Source organism: Lycium ferocissimum, chromosome 12 (genome assembly GCF_029784015.1).
Source record: "Lycium ferocissimum isolate CSIRO_LF1 chromosome 12, AGI_CSIRO_Lferr_CH_V1, whole genome shotgun sequence".
In the NCBI taxonomy this organism is placed as follows: domain Eukaryota; kingdom Viridiplantae; phylum Streptophyta; class Magnoliopsida; order Solanales; family Solanaceae; genus Lycium; species Lycium ferocissimum.
The window spans coordinates 57,894,658-57,915,384 of record NC_081353.1 but is presented as its reverse complement, the minus strand read 5'-3'; the positions used below and the strand labels follow the sequence as shown (position 1 = coordinate 57,915,384).

The window sequence follows — 20,727 nt, the reverse complement described above, 5'->3', positions numbered from 1 at the left end:
TCATAAGTATACGAAACATCATTTCGGACTCAACAGACAAATATATAATCATACTCGGGGGTCGAAAAGGTAGTCATATTGAATTCTTTCAAAAGCCATCAGAATTATATAGAAGAAGATAGCGGGACCCACGGACGAGCGTCAGCCCCATCCGGGCCCGCCTACTAAAATCATAGTCATCATATGTTACCGAATCGTTATTACAAACTCAAAGATAAGTAAACTGATTGTACTTGAAACCGAAATAATAGTCATATCATATCCTTTCAAAAATCGTCAGAAGTACATAAGAAAAGTCGCAGGGCCCACGGAGGGGTGTCGACTCAAGTTGGGCCCGCCCATAAAAATCATAGTTATTATACACGTCATAGAATCATTTACGAGCATATCAAGGCCATCCGATTTTGTTTGTGAAAGTTACATACGTTCGTAGTTTTCGAAATTATTTAGGAACAAAACTCTTTTAAAAACCAAACTTTATGCAACTTTTGAAACTTAGTCATACAAAAGACGTACAAACCATAGCTTGACCATATAAGGATGCCGACATCAAAAGCAAATACGACTCATAAACGTACTCGGATTCTTAAGAATAGAATTACCCCCGAAGCTCATAACATATCACAACCTAGCCATATCTAAGACATGCCAAAAGAAGGAAAGGTAAGCTTTACATACCTTGGTTGCTTCCTAAGCTAATCCCAACTCAAGTCTCGGCTTCTCAAAATCTACAACACGTCATTAGACACCAAGCATTAGTCGTAGGCACCTCGGAATCCCATTTTAAGCTCGCACTTTATTTACAAAAATTTGGGCAGCATTTCCCCTGTAAATTCAACACCCCGAGAATTTAACTCGGCCAAATTCATCAACAACAATACCAACAAACATTCTAACAACATCAATAATGAATTCAAAACGCATTCTAACATTAGTAACTCCTTTCTACATAATTCGACAACATTCCAATTACATTCAATTCAACCACATACTTTCAACCCAACATCAACGCTCATACATTCACATAGAAATCCGAGATCATTTAATCACGATTCAAGAACATTTCAAACAACCCGCAAAATATTCAAACAATCCAAATAATATGCCATAGAACCCGAAACCTCTCCAACTCAACATGAACAACCATAACATATTTCTTTCTTCCAAATTCATGAACTTCTCAAACAATCCGCACGTTAACAATATTATTATCATAAATTCAAGAAACCACATTAGGATCAAATTGGCTCCTAAAACAGCCCACACAATTACAATCTCAACTTGGATCATTAAACTCTCATTTACATCATAGAATCCGCAGCACAACATCTCAAACATACTAAATAAAATTAGTCCTTCATCCCTATATAATACTACATATACACGGCCAAACTCACAACAATCACAACTTCAACTTAAACCATTCAATACCTTCATTTTCATCACATAGAATTCACGACAACAACAACCAAAACATGCTAAACAAAATTGATTCTTCACCTCTACACACATGCACCTATTCGGCCAAACACCATAATCCATATTTTCATGAATTTCATTCATTTCCACACTCCACTACATCCACAACTATCAAATTACATTACATAAAATTGGTTCATCATGCTTACACCAACAACATATACTCACGACCACAACTTCCAACATACAATCTTTCATGATTTTTCATCCATTTCCATACACTATAACACGTTCAAAACATCCATAAAACATGTAAAGGAGGATTAAATCTTACCTTTTCCATCAACTTCTCCCACGGCTAGCTTTTGTGAAACACAACAACGAGCGGTTTTCTTGTTCTACCAACCACTCCACGTTAACGAGGACCTCCCAATTAGTAGGAAACCTAGAAGAAAATAATTTTTGAAGAAGAATTTTTTTGGTCTTCTTTTTTTTTTTCTCCCTTGGCCGAACATGGCCTCTTTGTTGCTCTCTAAAGTTCTTCAACTTTCTTGAACTTTCTAGGAGCTAAAATATGATGAAGATGATTTAATTAATCATCTTTCCCTCCATATATAATTCATACACATGGCCTATGGCCCACACACACACATGGCCACATATGGCCATTTTTATGAATTAATAAGTTTCCAAAATTTCACTTTTGGCCCCAAATTTTCATGAAATGTCTAGCTTTCCATAATTCATCTTTTGGTCCCAAATTTTTCTTATTCCAAATTTACCCTTAACATTCCTTACCAATAAAAAGATGAATATGCAACTTATGCACTTTTAACAAAATCAAAAAAATTTACAACCTTGTCCTTAACTTGTCGCAACCGACTTAGAATATTCCAACGTACAAAGTACGGGGTATAACAGCATTAATCGGACAGGGTAATGAAGTGCTAGTGAAAGAAAAGCTGGCACCTATGTTATAAGGCAAGCTGATGCTGTTTTCGCTACAGGTTAAGCTTGGAAAGTAAAGTGACCGAAAATGTCGGAAAAAGCGAAAGGATAAGGAGCATGAGAGAGTGAAGCCTTCAAGAGAAACGACGGGCAAAACGCGGAACTAGTTGGATAGGGATTTGAAGGTAGGCATGTGAAAGGAATAGAGTATGGTAATATGGAACTAAAGAGGAACGAGAAGTAAAAGGGAGAATGATTAGTTGCGCAACGATTCTAAGAGATTTCCAATTCTTGAAAAATAAGTGCCGCAGACGATGGATATCAAAATTTATTATTGGTGTATTAGGACCTCCCTAATAAAGGGGGGGAGAACATACTGAACTTGAAAGAGATTTTGGCGTTATCATGCTCCAGAAAGGGGAATTTATTAGTTTGGAGCTAGAATTCAAAACGATCACCAATACAAGGGAATTGAAGACACGTATTGTGCTATGAGAGAATCGAAAAGGAGTAAGGATTTTCGTAGCCCTATGCTTTTAAGTTGTAGGGTGAGGTTTGAGGGACAAAGGTTAGAGAAACAGTTGTGGCAAAAAGCTAAAGGAGGGTTGTAACGAGAGCCCAAAGATTTAGTTTGAACTCGAATTATGAGTTGCCATACGTGTGGTACGTACGGTAAAGGATAGCAAAGGGTGCAGAACCATTACGTGTATACCTACTTTAGATCGGGGAAAGTAGTCCAGAGAAGGAATCAGGAGGAATAGTTTGAAGGACATAACCATTGTATGCACTAGCGACAAAGTTATGTTGGATGAGCATTCGGAATGTAAACGGTAAAGGGTGACAAAGACATAAGGACTGATGACACTAGTTGTTGAACCGCAAGGAGTCGGTACAGGAGCATATTCAAGACCACTTATCCAGTTAAAGGATATGCGTGATTAATTTTCGAGGCGTACCAAGATGATTATTTGCCACTTATTGAGTTCGAATGTAATAATACCTATCATTCTAGTATCCAGATAGCCGTATGAGACTCAGTATGGAAGAAAGTGCAGGTCACCGATTGGCTGGTTCGAGGTTGGCGAAACTAAGTTAATTGGGCCAGGTATGATTCGGCAAGTAGTTGACAAAGTGAACTCATTCGGGAACGGTTATTAGTAACTCGGAGGCAATAGAAGTCATATGCAGATACTCGACGTCGACACCTAGAGTTCCAAGTCGACGATTGGGTATCTTTGGAAGTGTCATCCATGAAGGGTGTTATGAAGTTCGGTAGAAAAAGGAAGCTCAGCCCGAGTTCGAGGTATGTTGGGCCTTACCAGATCATCCGTAAGGTAGGCAAAGCTGCCTATAGGTTATATCTACTACCCGAGTAGGAGGCATGCGTCCAGTCTTCTACTTGTCAGTGCTTCGTAAAGGTATAGGCGATCCCTCCAGAGTATATTCCAGAGATAGTATCCAGGCACCAGAAAAGTCATTCGACGTGAAACAGCTTATAGCCATACTAGATCGGCGGGTGAGAAAGCTGCGTATTAAAGATGTGATTTCCGTTAAGGTATTGTGACGGAACAATATTAGAAAAGAGATGAAGAATATGTATTCCTACTTGTTTCCTATATCTTTAGGTAATCTAATTTCCCAAGTGGGTTGTGTTGGTTGAGTAATGAACTGTATGTGACAACCATGAAAGAGACTCCCCCGAAGTACTTATAAGACCCCGTAAGGTTAGTTTAACATTCGAAGACGAATGTTCTAAAGGGGGGGACGATGTTATATCCCGTATTTTGTACGTCGGGACATTCCGAGCTAAGTGCGGAAAGTTAACGACAAGACTATTTTCTGACCTTGTCTTAAGACATAAGTTGCTTGTGAATTTTGTTGGATGGAAACATTAAGGAAAAATTTGGGGCCAAAAGTTAATTATAGAAAGTTGGTCATTTCACGAAATTAAAAGCCATGTGACCATGCACATGACTTGTGGGCCATGGGCCACATGGGTGTATAACATAAGCTTATAAGGATGATTAGTTAATCATCTTCATCATTTTTATCTCTAGAAATGTCGTTAAGTTTGGAGAAAAGCGATCCCTGCCCCCCACCAAACCAAACCCCCATCCCTTTTGTTTTTCTGAAGAAACCAAATTTGGCACAAGTAAACACTAAGGGTGTGAATTTACCAATTTAAAAAACTAAGGTCTGTTTGGTATGGAGGAAAACATTTTTCGGAAATATTCTTCATTTTTCTCATGTTTAGTTAGTTAAAACTTTAGGAAAACATTTTCGGGGAAAACAAGCTTCTTAAAAGTAAGGAAAATTACTTCCCCGATAGAAGTACGAAAAACAAGTTCCATAGTGGCATGTTAATATTTAAAAGTTTTAAAGAGTGAATCCCACTTTAGCCCCCGAACATTTAAGGGTTGGGAAAGGATACCCCCCCTATCCAATATTTTCCGGTGAGAATCTGTTATTTTTAATAAAGATCTTTTTTTCTTTTTCTTTCTAGAATTAAATACAATATATAACTCTTATTATTGTCTCATTCACCTATTCTTCTTAAAATAATGTAGAACAACTACTTGAAAAAATCTGTTAATAAATTTCAAGCTACATTTCGTTCGTTTTTTTTTTTTTTTTTTTTTTTGTGGGGGGGGGGGGGTACTAGATTGCCAAGATCTTAATTATTATTATACAAACTAAATACAAACCAAGATTAGTACCGCGCGAGCGGACGATATTAAAAGACACTAATCTATGTTAAATTGTGATGTCGCTTGTTTGAGTACATTGTATCATAACAAAATCTCAAGTATCATCTAATTTTCGATATAATATACTCAAATTAACGACATTTCTGTGAAATTAAAGGAAACAAGTTAAATCTTTTTAAATATTATTTGATTTAATCTTTATATTTAATTCATAATGTGCATATATATATACACACACACACACACATTTCTCTAACCCTTTTCTCATTCAGTTTTTCTTACTATGATATTTTAATTATTTCTTTTTCATTTAGTATCTTACGTTTAATCAAAATAATATCATATATGATTTTAGTCGTGATTTTGAATTCGTCCAAAATATAAATAGAAACTTTCTCTTGTTACTTGTCGTAAGATATATTGATAAATTTAATAATTACTACTAAGCACTATTTTATATAAGCAATTGAATTATCTCTCTTTTTGTTTCAAATCCTCCACCAAATTTTGTGTTTTAATTTTAATTGTTAATATATATATATATACACACACACATATATATATATATATTTTAATTATATATATATATCAAAATAATATCATATATGATTTTAGTCGTGATTTTGAATTGGCCCAAAATATAAATAGAAACTTTTCTCTTGTTACTTGTCGTAAGATATATTGATAAATTTAATAATTCTACTAAGCACTATTTTATATATAAGAAATTGAATTATCTTCTTTGTTTTTCTAGTCCACCAAATTTTGTGTTTTAATTTTAATTGTTAATATATATATATATATATATATATATATATGACGAAAGATTCAAAATTTGGACATATAGAGAAAAATATAGGTAAGATTTAACAAAGATTAAATCTCGTTTCAATGGCTAGTTTAGTGACTTTTTATTTTTTTTTGAAATTAATTACTTATTCTACCGGAAAATATTGGATAGGGGGGTTATCGTTTTCCATTCAATATGTGAGGGGAGTATCGTTTCCCAACCCTTAAATGTTAGGGGGTAAAGTGGAATTCACTCAGTTTTAAAAGTAAAAGAGATGTTTTCGAGAGAGTGTCACGTGCAATAGAACAGTCCAGTTATTTAGTAAGTACTCCCAAATTGTGTGATACTATTCAAATTTTGAGAGTTAAACTTTTAAATTTTGACCATTAATTTAAACATGAAATCTATAAAAAAAAAAAAAAATAAAAAATAAAACTACGTAGAAGATATCATATATCTAATAATTAACAATTCAAAATATGTTAAAAAGATATTAAAAAAATTGTTTAACTTTTGAAATCCGAACGGCATCATATAAATTATGACAGTACTTCAGTATATATGGAAAATTTAAATTTTATTCAGAATAGTATACGTACATTAAAAGCCAATGACACATGAAAGATAACCAAAACCATACCTGCAAAACAAGGAGAGCATAAGAATGTATCCCCTGAAATAATAAACGGCTGGGATTAAACGCCGGAGTTCCAAAGTTGGTGCAAAGTCACCAAAATCATCAACAACTCCATCACATTCTGCTTCAACAAATAGTACCCCTTCACCATTGCAATCAATCTCTATCCGTCCATCTTCATCTCTCTTTAGCCTTCCAGCCATTGGATAAAATGGCACCAATGCTTTACCTAACGCTTCCTTAAGCACATTAGCATCAAAGAAATTTGAAGCACCTGTTGAAAAAGATAATTCAAAGTTGTAGAAAATTAAAATGGAAAATTTTCAAAAATATACAGTTTTTGATAATTATTATGCCACGTAGCCCAATATACAACATTATACCTGGGAAAGCAATATGCATAATGTATCAATCTTGTATAAAAGTATATAATTAATAGTGTATAAAAGGTGTTTATACACAAATATGGGCTAAACTGTGTAACAAAAAGCATGTAAATATTTTCTCCCAATAGACATAGAGGCGTAATTTTCCCTTAAAAAATATATCTCTCGTTATACTTTTAGTCCAAACATACCCCTCCCGTTATACTTTTGGTCCAAATATATCCCTTCCGTTATACTTTGGCACAAATTTACTCTTAATTTTGATGGAGGAGACGTGGTAAGCTAAGAATCAAATGATTCATCCCCAATTTTAAATACTTGATTTCTTTAAAAAAAAAAAAAAAAAAAAAAAAAAACTGCTCGTTTGACCAATTTTTGACATTCTCTCCACTTTGAGTTTTTCGTTTAGTTAGGATTGATAGTCAGAATTATGTAGGAGTAGGTTTTCATGTTTGAGTTAAAATAGCTTTCGTATATAAATAAGAGTGTTGCTAGCTATTTTTAAAGTGTGGAAATTGTAAAGAGCATTCAAAGATTTATGCGTTTATGAATAAAATCCTTGAGCACCTGATGGTCTGTAGAAATAGACACTCGGTGTGTGAAAATTTGGCACCACCAAATCCACGTTAGAATTCCAGAGGTATTTTCTTTGTTGTGGTGTCCCTTGTGCTGGTTTCACCATTGTTGATTCTTTCGCTTCGATCTTCATAATGGCTGTTGATGATGAATTTTGTTTTCTGCTTAATTTCTATCTACTGCAGTAATGAAAGCCCAAAACTATGATTTCAGTTTACACTGGTTTAATTCAAGTTATTAGTGATATCGACACATTTGGGAATGCCAAGTGCTCCACTAAATGTTTTGATGAATAAGAAAGCTAAACAGGCAGAGCCAAATATTTATAGCGATTGAAGTAGATTTGGCACGTTTATATCTACTCCCTCAGTCTCGTTTTACTCGGTCCTTATACTAAAATTAGATTTTTTTTTTTACTTGTCCATTTTAGCAAATCACGAGAAACTTCGTATAATTTCTTGCAATTATTAAATAACTTCATAAAGTACTACTCCCTTCCAAATGTTTTTCCCACCGATATTTATTGAAAAATTTATATTAATAAAATATGATTTTTTCACCTTATTCTCACTGAACCAAATGAATGGAAAAACACATGGTGGGGAAACAGGAGTCCAGAACCACAATACCCCTAAAAAATAGGGTTTGAACCAAAATACCAAAAAAAAAAAAAAAAAAAAGCAAAAACAAAAAGTACCTTTAACGCCAATATTAACCTAATAAATTTTTTTCTATATGACATGACATAGAAACAATAAAAAAAAAAAAAAAAATTTGGTCAATTTTTTTTTTTTGTAACACATATTTTTTTCTTTAACAACGATTAATGTGTCAAGACTAAACGTTAATATTTTATATAGAACATGATATTTTTTTTTCGATACAATAAGGCTCAATACATCAAGGATACGTAAACGTTCGGATCGTCATTTTAGGGGTTGAAAGGGTGTCCGAAGTAAGTTTTGTTTGAAAACTTTATATTTAAGTGTTCTATATACATGACGTCCATTTTTGTTTAAAGATTTATTGTCATTAGCTTAAAGTTTTTTATTTTTAGGGTTTAGATTTAAGTGTGTTATTTTTTAAAGCGTAACTTTATTTCGAATATACGCGTTTTTTTGCGCTCGGACGTCCGATTTACGCTATTTTTTTCTTTTGACAACATATTCGAAATAAAGTTACATATTAAAAAATAACACACTTAAGGAACACTTAGTGTTTTTTTCATAAAAAGATCGCAACATCTTATTTCAATAAATCTTTTTTTTTTTTGCAACACTTAGTGTTTTTTTTTCATACTTTGACCAACGATTAGTGGTGTGTCAAGACTCCGAAATGTCAATATTTTATATAGAACCTGATTTTTTTTTATTTTTTTTTTGCGTACTATAACGTAGCCTCAATATATCATGGATACGTAAACGTTCGGATCATCGTTTTAGGGGTTGAAAAGGTACCCGAAGTAAGTTTTGTTTGGAAACTTTAGGTTTAAGTGTTTTACTGTTTAAGGTTTTAATTTAAGCGTGTTATTTTTTTTTATCAAGACATAACTTTATTTTGAATATAAATCTAATTCAATTAGATAAAAACATATTTAAAAAATACATGGAGAAAAATTAGTTGTAAAGTGGTCAAACTTTAGATGGTCATAACTTTGCGCTCGGATGTCCGTTTTATGCGGGGTTTTTTTTATTATGCGTATTTTTTCGAGATCTATGCGGACAAACGCCGCAAGGTGGTTTAGCCGAGCCGATTTTTTAAAAAAACACCTATTATCCTATTCAATTTCAATTTTCCCCCAAATTAGCGTGAAGTTTTTAGTTTTCTTTACTTATAAAATGATGATACGCAATATATTTCAACATAAAAAATCCGGGGTAATGTAGCTGTGAATGTCAATTTCACTTTTGTAGTTTCAATTTTCAAAAATAAAGTTGACTAATTTTCTCGACATATAAAGTTGACTAAAATAACCTTATAAAAATAGAAAACTTAAACCTAAAGTTTTCAAACAAAACTTACTTCGGGCACCTTTTCAACCTCTAAAATGACGATCCGAACGTTTACGTATTCTTGATGTATTGACCTACATTATTGTATGCAGAAAAAAATATCAGGTTTTATATAAATATTGACGTTTCGGAGTCTTGACACACAACTAATTGTTGGTCAAAGTATGAAAAAAAATACTAAGTGTTGCAACAAAAAAAAAAATGGTTGACTAAATTTTTTTTTTTTTTTACTATTTCTATAACGCAATAAAATACTGCGCTATAGAAAAAAAATTACTGGGTTCTATAATGCAGTATTTTATTGCGTTAAAGGACTTAACCGCGTCGTTACGGTTAAGTCCTTTAACGCAGTAAAATACTACATTAAAAGTACTTTTGTCACATTTTTTTTTTTTTTGGTATTTTGGTTCTAGACTCGGGGAAACAAGTTGTCATTGAGATACTGAGAAACTTTCTAATTTTTTCATGTGAAAACACTACTATTTAGGTTTTTCTCACAGACATTTAGTGGGAATATCCACTGAATATTTTTTAGTGGAAAATTTCAGTGGGAAAATAGTGATTTTAGTAGTGTCCATCTATTTTTACTTTTCCATATTTTATTTAGCACACCCTTAAGAAGTAGTAATTAATAAAATGATAAGTTTACTATATCACTCTTTGAATATAACAAATTTGATGTTTAATGAAATGCATTGCGAAATAATTATAGCCAAAAATAAGGGTAAAATAGGAATTAAGTGAAGAATTTCGTCTTGATTTTCAGATTGGACAAAAGTTAACATTTATTTTTACGATAGTGGACAAGTAAAAGTGGATGAAGGAAGTAGTATTCAAATTTAGATTTTCAAAGCATAACTAATAAAATTAATTTAGTAAACTAAACCTCTAATAAATACTTTCTTAAGGAGGGTGCTCAATCAAACATGGATCAAATGGAGGAAAAAGTTAAAAGAGTTAAAAGATTGAATATACGAGTGTAGAAGTCCATTTGGGAATTTAAAGACGTTGGGTCCTTTGAATGATCAATGACCTACTTTTCCAAGTTAAACAAAATGATTAAAATGAGCATTTATGTTTGTCATTAGAGTTATTGACCACATAAAAGGAAAATAATCTCTACTTTTAAACTAGCAGTACTACTTTAGATTAAAGACATTTAATTAGGGAAGGGAAAGAAGTGAAGAAATTACCCGTAAGAATGAAAAAGTGGGCAGGAACGTGGAGATTATTGGGGATTCAACTTGAAAACTTAAGGGTGGTTGAGCTTTGTTATTTGGGGTTGTACCAATATGGTTGGGAGTTGGGTTGGAGAGTTTAAAACAAGACAAACTGATTTATCATACACATTAGATAGTTCTTAAATGGTGTTGGGAGTTGGGAAAATTGTAAGGGACTTCACCTACCCCGCCCCCTAAAGATGACAACTAGTCTACTACCAAGTCATATTCGCCCATAGTGTCTATATCAAAATTAAATTATGAAATTTTATTTTAATAATTAAAAGTGAATAAAATATATATATATATATATATATATATATATATATATATATATATATATATAATTCATTAACAAATATATACATATGAAAAAGCACGTATTTTAAATTTATTAAATTGAAAATCATGATTAAATGCTAAAAGGCTATGCGCAAATACATAATATGCATTTATTGTTGGAAAAATATTAGAGATGATCACATTAAGAAGAACAAATAAGAGAAAAATAAAATATAGCAATAACAATAAAGAAAAGATAGATGAAATTGAAAAAACCCGGTTCAAGGCACGCTATGGATGGCGTTGTCTTCAGAGTAAATTACTGTCGAGCCCGGACCCGCTCAGGAAGGAGAACTGTTGGGCATCATGCTTAGTCACTTTGGGGAGCTTCCCACTTTGGTTCAAGGTCTTCACAAGACTTTAGATTCCCTTCCACATTCTCGCAAACAACATCGTCCCGGCTCACCTCTTTTTTTTTCTCCTTGTCGAATCCTCCGGAGCTCCCACATAGCTCCCGCCGAGAAACACATACATCCTACAAGGTGTCCGCGGACTCCAGTATCTTACTCTATGTCTCCATATACCCCTTCACCTCACCCTGGGTGAAATAACCAGCAGCAGCACTAGACGAACCGACCATCATGGAAGGACGTGCAAACCCCGGCACCATACTCCTCATGGCCGCCATCTCGGTCGCCATCTGCTCCAAAGGGCTCGGGGGCTGCGAAGGGCCAACGTCATCTCCTTCTCCCTCGTGGGCCTCAGTATCCTTATCATCCGAGTCGACCTTCTTCTTCTTGCTGCTACTCCGCGAACCCTTCATCCTCAACGGGTCAAATTCAACATCGCACTCAAACATCCGGTCCGCAGGCTCTGTAGGCACCTGTGCTTGCCGGCACAAGGAAGTAATAAGGGAGGGGAACATCAAACTCCAGCCGCCTATAACCATGAAACTCCTCCACTCATCGATCACCTGCTTACCCACATTTACAGGATCACCATCCAGCACGCAAGCAATCACAAGGGCTCGGGGGTAGGTGAGATCAGTAGTGTTACTCGAAGGGCGAACCCTCAGGGAATCAAAGTTCAGCCACCTGCGAGCGTCGGCCGAAAAGTAGGTACTCTTGATCCCAGTCCGATTAATAGCCTAAGTGACCTTACGCCTCTTGTTCTCAGGAACCAACATAGATACCAGCCAAGGGCCATTACCGTCGTGGTCCCTAGCAAGCATCTCATCCTCGGGAGGATTGGACAACCCATATATTTCATTGATCACCTTCGCCCCAACCTTCACCTAGAAGCCCCGAATCGTGATCTCCGGGTCTGGAGAGGACCAAACAACAGTAGGAAGCATGGCATAAAACTCCCTGACCCAGTTGGTGTTGCAATTGCCAGAGTCTTCGACCAACCTGTTCCACCCGATCTCCTGTAAATGGTTGTAGAATTCTGGGGCAAGCTCGTCTACCCTATCCATAATAAAACCCTTCTCATGCAACAACCCCTTGCTTTGCTGCTCCATGTAACGCCTTCGGCACTGAGGGTTGACGAACCTGGCGTAAACGGGAGCTACTTCTTGTTGTTGTTGTCCGGCCATGACATAGTAAGAATGTGTACCTATAAAAAAAAACCACATTAGTTCAATATTACATCGAGTTCAGTTAGCTATAAAGCATGTACAACCCAAGGAAGACCAACAAAACTCAACCTAGATAAAAGACTACTAGTAACTAGGATTCTACCCCTGAGCAGCCTTCACTGCAGTGGTCGTATAACCATTGTAGCAAGGCCGCCCAACGAAGAAGGATCTACTGCAGTGAACCCATCTCCCCCAGCGAGAAAATCCTTTTTCATCAAAAATAATAGCCTAAAATTTTGACCAAATTTTTACGGATTTCGACATAGATCGGGTAATATGTTAACATGCATGTCGTTTACACCCTATGAAACACCTTTTTAACTGCAAATAGACCCGAAAATTCAAGCATTACCAAAAACACTTCTACCAAAATGCACCCACTACCCCAATAAGGTTTTACCCCCATTTTCAAGCAGATCTTAAGTAGTCAGTGATGCTAAGACTTTCTAAACGTCGAAATAACATGCCATAATAAGAAGTCTCCCTTCCCCAAGGAATCAAAAACCCTTGTCCTAAAACCCCAACATTTATGCACTATCTAATAACTTAAGCATGAAATTTTTTAAAATAAGAGGATCTAACAATCTCATAGAGTAGTAGAAGAGTTTACATACCTTAAGTGGGCTAGAGATTTGCAAGATTTTGCAAAAGAAATCTGGCCCTTGTCCTCCAAGCTCTCTTTCTTTTTTTTTTCTTTTTTCCTTTGTGAATAAAGTGTTGTAGTGAATGAAGTGTGTGGGGAGTTTAAATAGGGAAGAGGGGGAAGGATTAGGAGTCTAGGGGAGTGAATGAGGGGAGAAAAATCATGGGGAGTGGAGAGGGATTTTCGGTTAAGGGAGAGGTATGGAAGTAGGAAGGTGAAATATCCCTCTCTATTAATTTCTGATTCTGCGCGCCTCGCTGCAGCGGTACCGCTATAGCGAGAAATCCAACCACTGCAACGGCCGGCACATTTATTTCATCCCTTCGCCGCGGTCCCGAGGCGAGACAACGGCTCGTGGTCCCGCCCTTTCTGGCCATAGGGATTTTAATCGCGTATGAGTCCTAGGTCCCCGGTTGTTCCGATTTTGTGGACTAAGGTTTTTAAGTCCGGTGCCTTGTCCCCTCATTAGTACGGTTGTTCTAATGATGCGTGTTCCGCATAGCCACAGTATTGATACCCAGTGACAAGTGAACTCGAGTAAGGAGTTAAAATTTGTGATTTGGTATAAGATGCATAAATTTATAACGTCCAGTATAATATAACCTAGCGACCCCAATCCGCCCGACATCGTTCGAGGATGAACATTTGTTTAATTGGTATCTGATGTAACAACCCATCCGGTCGTTATTAGGTGTTCTGCACCCCACATACAAAAACCAAGTGTATCGACATAAGATTAGTCCACGGGGGAGTTTTAAGTTTAGTATTTTATCATAATTGAATTAGATAAGAGTTAAAGAGTTGTGAGCCCAGGAAGGACGTCTTCACTGCAGTGGGTGAACGACCGCCATAATGAGCCCCGGAGGTATCAAAGATCCGGCTAAAGAAGATACGCGGATCGGTTTCGTGTTTAATAACTTTATTTTGGGATTTAACCCCTTTTGTCCACAAAACCCCTCTTCTAAGCCATCATTAGGGTATTTCCAAAGTAAAAAACTTGATGACTAGGGAAAAGTAGCTTTCTAAACATCCTTCGCGTTATCTTCCTTAAAGATTTCTCTATCACCGCGTCAGGCTCAAAGACGGGATGGTGGATATTCCATGAATGTTCGTGACAACTGCTCGACAATGAGGTAGGTTATGGTTTACTTTAGTTAGACTATAATTAGTAAATCGTATGTATGCTATAGAGTTGATGGGAGAAAGCATGATTAGGTCTTGGGACATGGAGTTCGGTTGGATATTGTTTAGGTTAAGATAGATGTTGATTTCTGTGGGCTCGTGCCATTAAGTGAATAAGTGAACCAAGATGCGCAGTTGATAGGCCAAAAAGGGAAGTAAAGTAGTGAATATGGTTTGTTATTGATCTAGTTAGCATGGTGGGGTATGTGCAATTACCGAGTTGGCCATAATAGATTCTTGTTGTACCATAGGTAAGGGCGACCTATTGCTAAATTATAGGTGTCCTCGTTGGGCATTAATTTTGTCGTTATTCTATGTACCGAGCATGCGGGAATCGTCAGTATTTACTTCCTTGTTGATTCGGAGTGATTCCTTATTCATGTTATTGATGAGTCGAGTCTGAGCCTTGGTATGGTTGTTGTGTGATGACTTGTATTCTTATTGTATGTATTTTCGTGGAGTATCTACATTGTTAGGAGGTTGATTTCTAAAGTCTTGCTATGACTCGTGACATGGTGACTTGTATTCTTAGGATTGATATATTGATTGTTCATGATCCTTATTGATTGTCAGAATGAAAATACATTGAGATGAGAATGAACATATAAATATGAAAAGGCACATTTGACAGGGGTGAGGATGTGGCCTAGTTATGGGCTCGTGATCCGAGATCAGTTTCGGAGCGAGTGGTACATAGATACCATGGGTCCTCCATAGGTCATGGTTATTTGGGCAAACATTACCATTTAGCATATATGTATGGATATGATACTAACATTGATTACATTGTACTTGTGTGTTCTTATTTGTGACGGTGGTAGAGCTGATTCCAGTTGGATGACATATAGTCATAGTTCATTCTGGTAAGTCACAATTGATTTCCTTATAATTGTGGAGATGAGGCATTTGCAAGTAACCTCATAGTCCATTGATAAAAAGAGAAAGGTAGATTGAGTTGACCCATTAGTGTGGCTAAGTGCTTGGGAGTACGTTGATTGATATCCTTGACTGCATTGCTTTACTTATTCTTACTTGGTACTCGATAAGTGGTTTGAGTCTGGTGTCCATTGTGGGTTGGGTGTTGATTGAGTCTAATTGCCTAACTATGAGTCTATCAGGTTGTGGGAGAAAGGGTAAGAATCAGTGGTCCCACTGTGTGTCGATCAATAGAGAGGTTGAGGTCTGTCTTTTATAAATTACCGGGGTTTAATTGGTCCAGGAGTCTATCTTGAATGTAATTGTGGTTGTCTGTTGGTCCTTACTTTCTAGTGTTGCATTGACATGTTAATGGGATACGAGCATGTGTTATGTTAGAACTATTTAAGTATGGGTAGGATATAAAAAGGTGTTACGACTGTACCCATCAGTTTATTTTATTTGATTTTATATCGTATTGCACAAACTAATCTTAGTCGACCTATGATGCTTACCAGTACGTGTGGTGTACTGATACTACTCTTGCTATATCCTTTGGAGTGTAGATGTGTTTTAGGTTGCTGCTTGAAGGTTTCATTAGTCGAAGTGGCAGATATCTTGCTATAGCTTCTGTACATCTCATTCCGAAGGCAGAAGCTATGTCTTTTTAATTATGTTATCTTTCTGTAATTTAGAAGCTCTTGTACCTGTCTAGACTAGATCTTTGGGAAAGTTGAATTGTTTTAAATAAATAAAGAATGTCTTCATAATTTCACTTTATTTACTATCATTGGTTACATTTGCTTTCAAAACCACATTACAAAGGGGTTTGGTTGGTAAGGGTTCACCTATCAGGTACCAATAAAGTAGGTGCCCGCACGACCCGCAATTTGAGTCGTGACAAATTACCTCAACGGTGTCACAGTTCCTTTCACAATCATCATAAGGCATTCATCAACCATCCATGAATGAGTAAATAAACGCAAACATGGTAAATCCATGAAATCATATGCCAATGAAAGTACGAAATCACGATGCCTTATCACTTTCACAAATATGACAATATCGGGGAAATGTATCAACTACCATTTCCATATTACAAGCCAACTCACTTTCATAAGATATCAACAATATGGGAAATGTGTCAACTACTATTTCCATATCACTTGCCAACTCACTTTCACAGGATATCAAGAAATCAAAGAAATGTAGCAACTATCATTTCCAAACCATAACTATATCAATCCATCTCAAATCGCCATAGTACGAATACAAATACAGCATCACAATGCGTAAAGGCGACAAGCCCACATAATCAGAAGTCATACCAACGTAGGTAATATCCAACCCAACATCGTGTCTGAAGACCTAATCATGCTTTCTCCCGTCAATTCTACACAAATATACGTTTCGCTAATCAAAGTCTAACTAAAGTAAGCCGTAACGTACCTCAATGCCGAACAGGTGCCACGACTTAATACACTTGAGCCTTGCCTTTTTTCTTCTGAGAACCTCGAAACTATTAACGTCTATCAAGTACGAAGTCTACGTTAGAATACGAATCTAAGGATACCCATAATGCCATAGTTTCACCCAAAATCTAAAAGGGCAGCCCGGTACATTAAGCTCTCACTATGCGCGGGGTCCGAGGAAGGGCTGGACCACAAGGGTCTATTGTACACAGCCTTACCTTGCATTTCTGCAAGAGGCTGTTTCCACAGCTCGAACTAGTGACCTCCTAGTCACATGGCATCCAAAAATGGACCCAAAATAGCCAAACCTGAGCCATAAGGGCAAAATTATAATTTCATTGAAAGATCGGGTTCAATATAGTCAAAACAGTACTCTATTAGTCTAGACGAGTCCAATGATATCCACATTGCTATACTTTAATTCGAAATCCAAAATGAACCCAAAAAGGTAAATCCAAGGGCAAAATTGGAAATTTATTTCAAAATTAGTTTACCCATAACTTAATTAATCTAGATCCAGAAAACCCACTCAAAAAATCCATCATCTTGACCTTCAAAACCATGATTTACCATTTTTCAATTTTTGAATTCAAAACCCCAATTTTCCCAATCAAACTCGGATAAAATCGATAACCAACGAAAATAAACTTGAGGAAACATCAAAATAAAGGTTAGATACTTACCCCCTCGTTGAGACGAGAACAACGCCAGGAAAATCACCTCAAATGGAGCTCTAGAACTCAAGTTATGCTTAAAATACGAAATGAACGCAATTTGATTTTTAATCCACAGATATTTCCGCCATTGCGGGCCCTGCATGGTCCCCGGAAGTTCGCGACGGTGACCCATTGGGTACAACAACAGCTGTCCACACTAAAATGACCATAATTCCTCCATACGAAGGCGAAATGCGACGATTCTTTTTGTTATGGCTTCGTCGATACTGATCTAATAATTCAATCGAAACACAAAACAAAGATCGTTTGAAAAAATATGGTATCCTTTATGGCCAAAGAAACTATGGCGAAACATCAAATACGAGCGTGACACAATCCGAATCTCACCAAAATCATCATACGAACTTGTTGGAACTTCCAAAACATCTACACGGGGTCACTTTATAACGTCCAAATCCACTTCTCAAAGAGAAAGTGTACACGATCATCGCAGTATAATTTACCTCACTATGAGTCAGGGTCGAATCCACAGAGAACAATTTAAAGGCTATTTAAACAAGTAAAGAATTATTACCAACTAAGCAAAGCCAAACACTTTTTCAATAGTTGATTTTGGTTTAACAACTAACAAAGATAAAACTAACTAGAAAGCGGGTAAAATGATTAATGGCCACAAGTATGGATACAAAGAAAATTATGCTCAAGTAATGATCCAATGTATTTCACGATTTTACAACTAAGAGTGAGTTTAAGGTAATTAGATAATGATTTCTAAATCTCATCAAAAGTCTCTCGACCAAATTGATGAATATCATTGCTAAGCTTTCTCAAGCCTTAGAATGTAGAAAATATAAACAATCAATATAATCTCAACTAACTTTCCTATCTCTAGCTCAAGTTATTAGATGAGGTTTAAAGCTACAAATTCTTGTTAATTAATCTTTTCCAACTTCAATCTTCCTCTCTCTCGAGCTCAAATAAAAGTAAATGGGCGGGTTAGGGTTAGCTAATCCCTTAAGAAACATTAAAGAATAAGATTAATTAAAACAACATTAACTGACTTCATTAGCAATAAAAATCATTTAATACATGAGCAAAACAAGAGATTTCATCCAACTTCATAAATGAATATTTTCATAAATAAGATTAAAGTGATGGAATAAAATTCTACACACTTAGATATACAATACAAAGCAACGAATTGAAGAAAGGGTTCAGAAATTTATCATTAAAGTGCTCCAATCTTCTCCTCCAATAGGGTGGTTGATGAAACCTAGCTTCCAAGTCTTGTAAAAATGGCCAAAGATGATAAGAAAATCTCTCAAGTGTTGCTTTCGTAGTTCCTAAATTTTCCATTTTCAGATTTGTGATTTCAAAGCTCAAATAAGGATATCAAATAGCATGATTGGTTTAAAGCTCAGTCAAACTGGTAAAAAACTTTTATTCTCTCAGGACTTTATAATTCACAACTATGAATTTGCATTACAGTTCATGTGACATTAAGCCTCATTCATGATCATTCATCTGTTGAGTAGAATGACATAAGCAAGTGAACATTGATAAAGCAGGAATTAGCTTGTTCTAGTGACATTCGGCAAAACAATTACACAAAAAAAAAAAGTATTCATAAGCATAGCATTCAAATTACACATGTTGGAACATCCACCACGCTGGGATAATTCATCAAGTACCTGAGAATCATTCAAAAGTAGCTGACAAACACACAGTGACACTAGCACGATTGACACTCACAGTTGCTTGACTTAACACAGGCAGTCACAGAATCAATTAGTATCGCTCACCCCCCACCCCACACTTACTACTAATCAACTCCTAAAAGCGCTCGGTTACTCAAACTTCACCGGCGAATAAATTTTCCTCTCGGACAATTTATCGAACAAGTTGTGTGCAGAACTTTCATCAAATTTTTTATACCAATTATGCAATCAAATTTTCCTCCCATTTACTAGGAATTATAGTTCAAAGCAGAACAACTACATCTCAATCAACCAACAACACCAAAATTTCACAATTATGCTCTAGCTCCACATCAAACCAACCATGGAAAGAAAAGAAAAAGAAAAAAAAATCTACAAAACAAATGAAATTGAGAGGAGAGAGAAAACGAAAATCTAGAGATGAGGAAGAAGAAGAGAAAGAGAAACCATACCTGGTGGTGGCTGGTGGGTTAGGATGACAACATTGGCGAGATGGTGGGTGAATGTTGTGAAAGGTGAAGGGGCGGGAAAGTGGGAGTGTTTTGTGAACTAGGGGAAAAAAAAAAAAAAGGAAGGGCTGGGACTTATGTGTTAAAGTGCTAAATATTAGACATTTACTTGGGTACACTTCCTCACTTATTTTGCTCTCCAATTTACTGAAGTTATTTTTAGCACTTTTCTTTAGCTAAAGTTTAATTATACTAAGCTGGTTCGATTTTTACTTTTCTCCAAATTTCCTCTACATCTCAAATTCCTTAAAAACATGATTGGGCTCGCAAACTATTTCACGTAGTATAGGGACTGCTAAAACTGTTTTTCACTGCTTTGCAAGCTACTCCAAGTTCTTAACCTGTCCAAAAATAATTCTAAAAATTGTGAAACTTGGTAGATTGATATAAAATAAAAACAAAAACTTATCTAACAATTAAAATTGCAAAATTGAATTAAAAATAAAGGAAATATGGGTTGTCTCCGATAAAGCGCCGCATTTAACGTCGTGGCACGAAATGAGTTAACTTTACCACTTTTTCCTCCAATTGGAGGATATGAATTTTCGCCCCAACTTGAAATCAAGTTTATGATGACGCTCATGAGACGGTGGTAGAAAAATAAACGGGCCAACTCTCGGGTGTCGCATCTTGCACTTTTTGGTCTTTAAATAAGGGATTTCATTTTGTCTTATCGAACTTTCAAATTGCAAAATGTAAGGCTCTTGTTTTTCCTCTTAGCAATCCCACATGGATTCATGTGGTTCAATTTCCATATCACCACACAACTCCAATGTTGAAAAATGCTTGGAATGAGATCCAATGCACCCAAATTCCAAATTTGCCTCATCTTTGACATCCTCACTCAAAAATGAACTAGAGTTTTCAAAATCCATTTCGTGAAATTTTTTATGCAACTCTAGTATCATTTCTTCAATCTCCGCATCCTTCATTAAAATTGGGTCAGTTGGTTGGCATTCCACAATTAGCTCTTCAAAATCAATTTTGACCTCTTCTT

The 20,727-nt window shown here is 35.8% G+C and overlaps 1 long non-coding RNA gene and 1 pseudogene across 1 annotated transcript; both read right to left on the bottom strand.

Annotated features, from left to right (window-relative positions):
- LOC132040182 (shikimate O-hydroxycinnamoyltransferase-like) overlaps positions 1 to 7,999 on the bottom strand; it is a 42,259-nt pseudogene extending 34,260 nt beyond the window's left edge.
- A 3,683-nt stretch (positions 8,000 to 11,682) lies between these two features.
- On the bottom strand, positions 11,683 to 20,045 carry LOC132040470 (uncharacterized). The gene is made up of 2 exons (XR_009410693.1): positions 19,674 to 20,045; positions 11,683 to 12,592 (listed from the first exon to the last, which is right to left on the bottom strand). It is a non-coding gene; the product is annotated as an uncharacterized LOC132040470 (long non-coding RNA).
- Between the last annotated feature and the right edge of the window lie 682 nt (positions 20,046 to 20,727).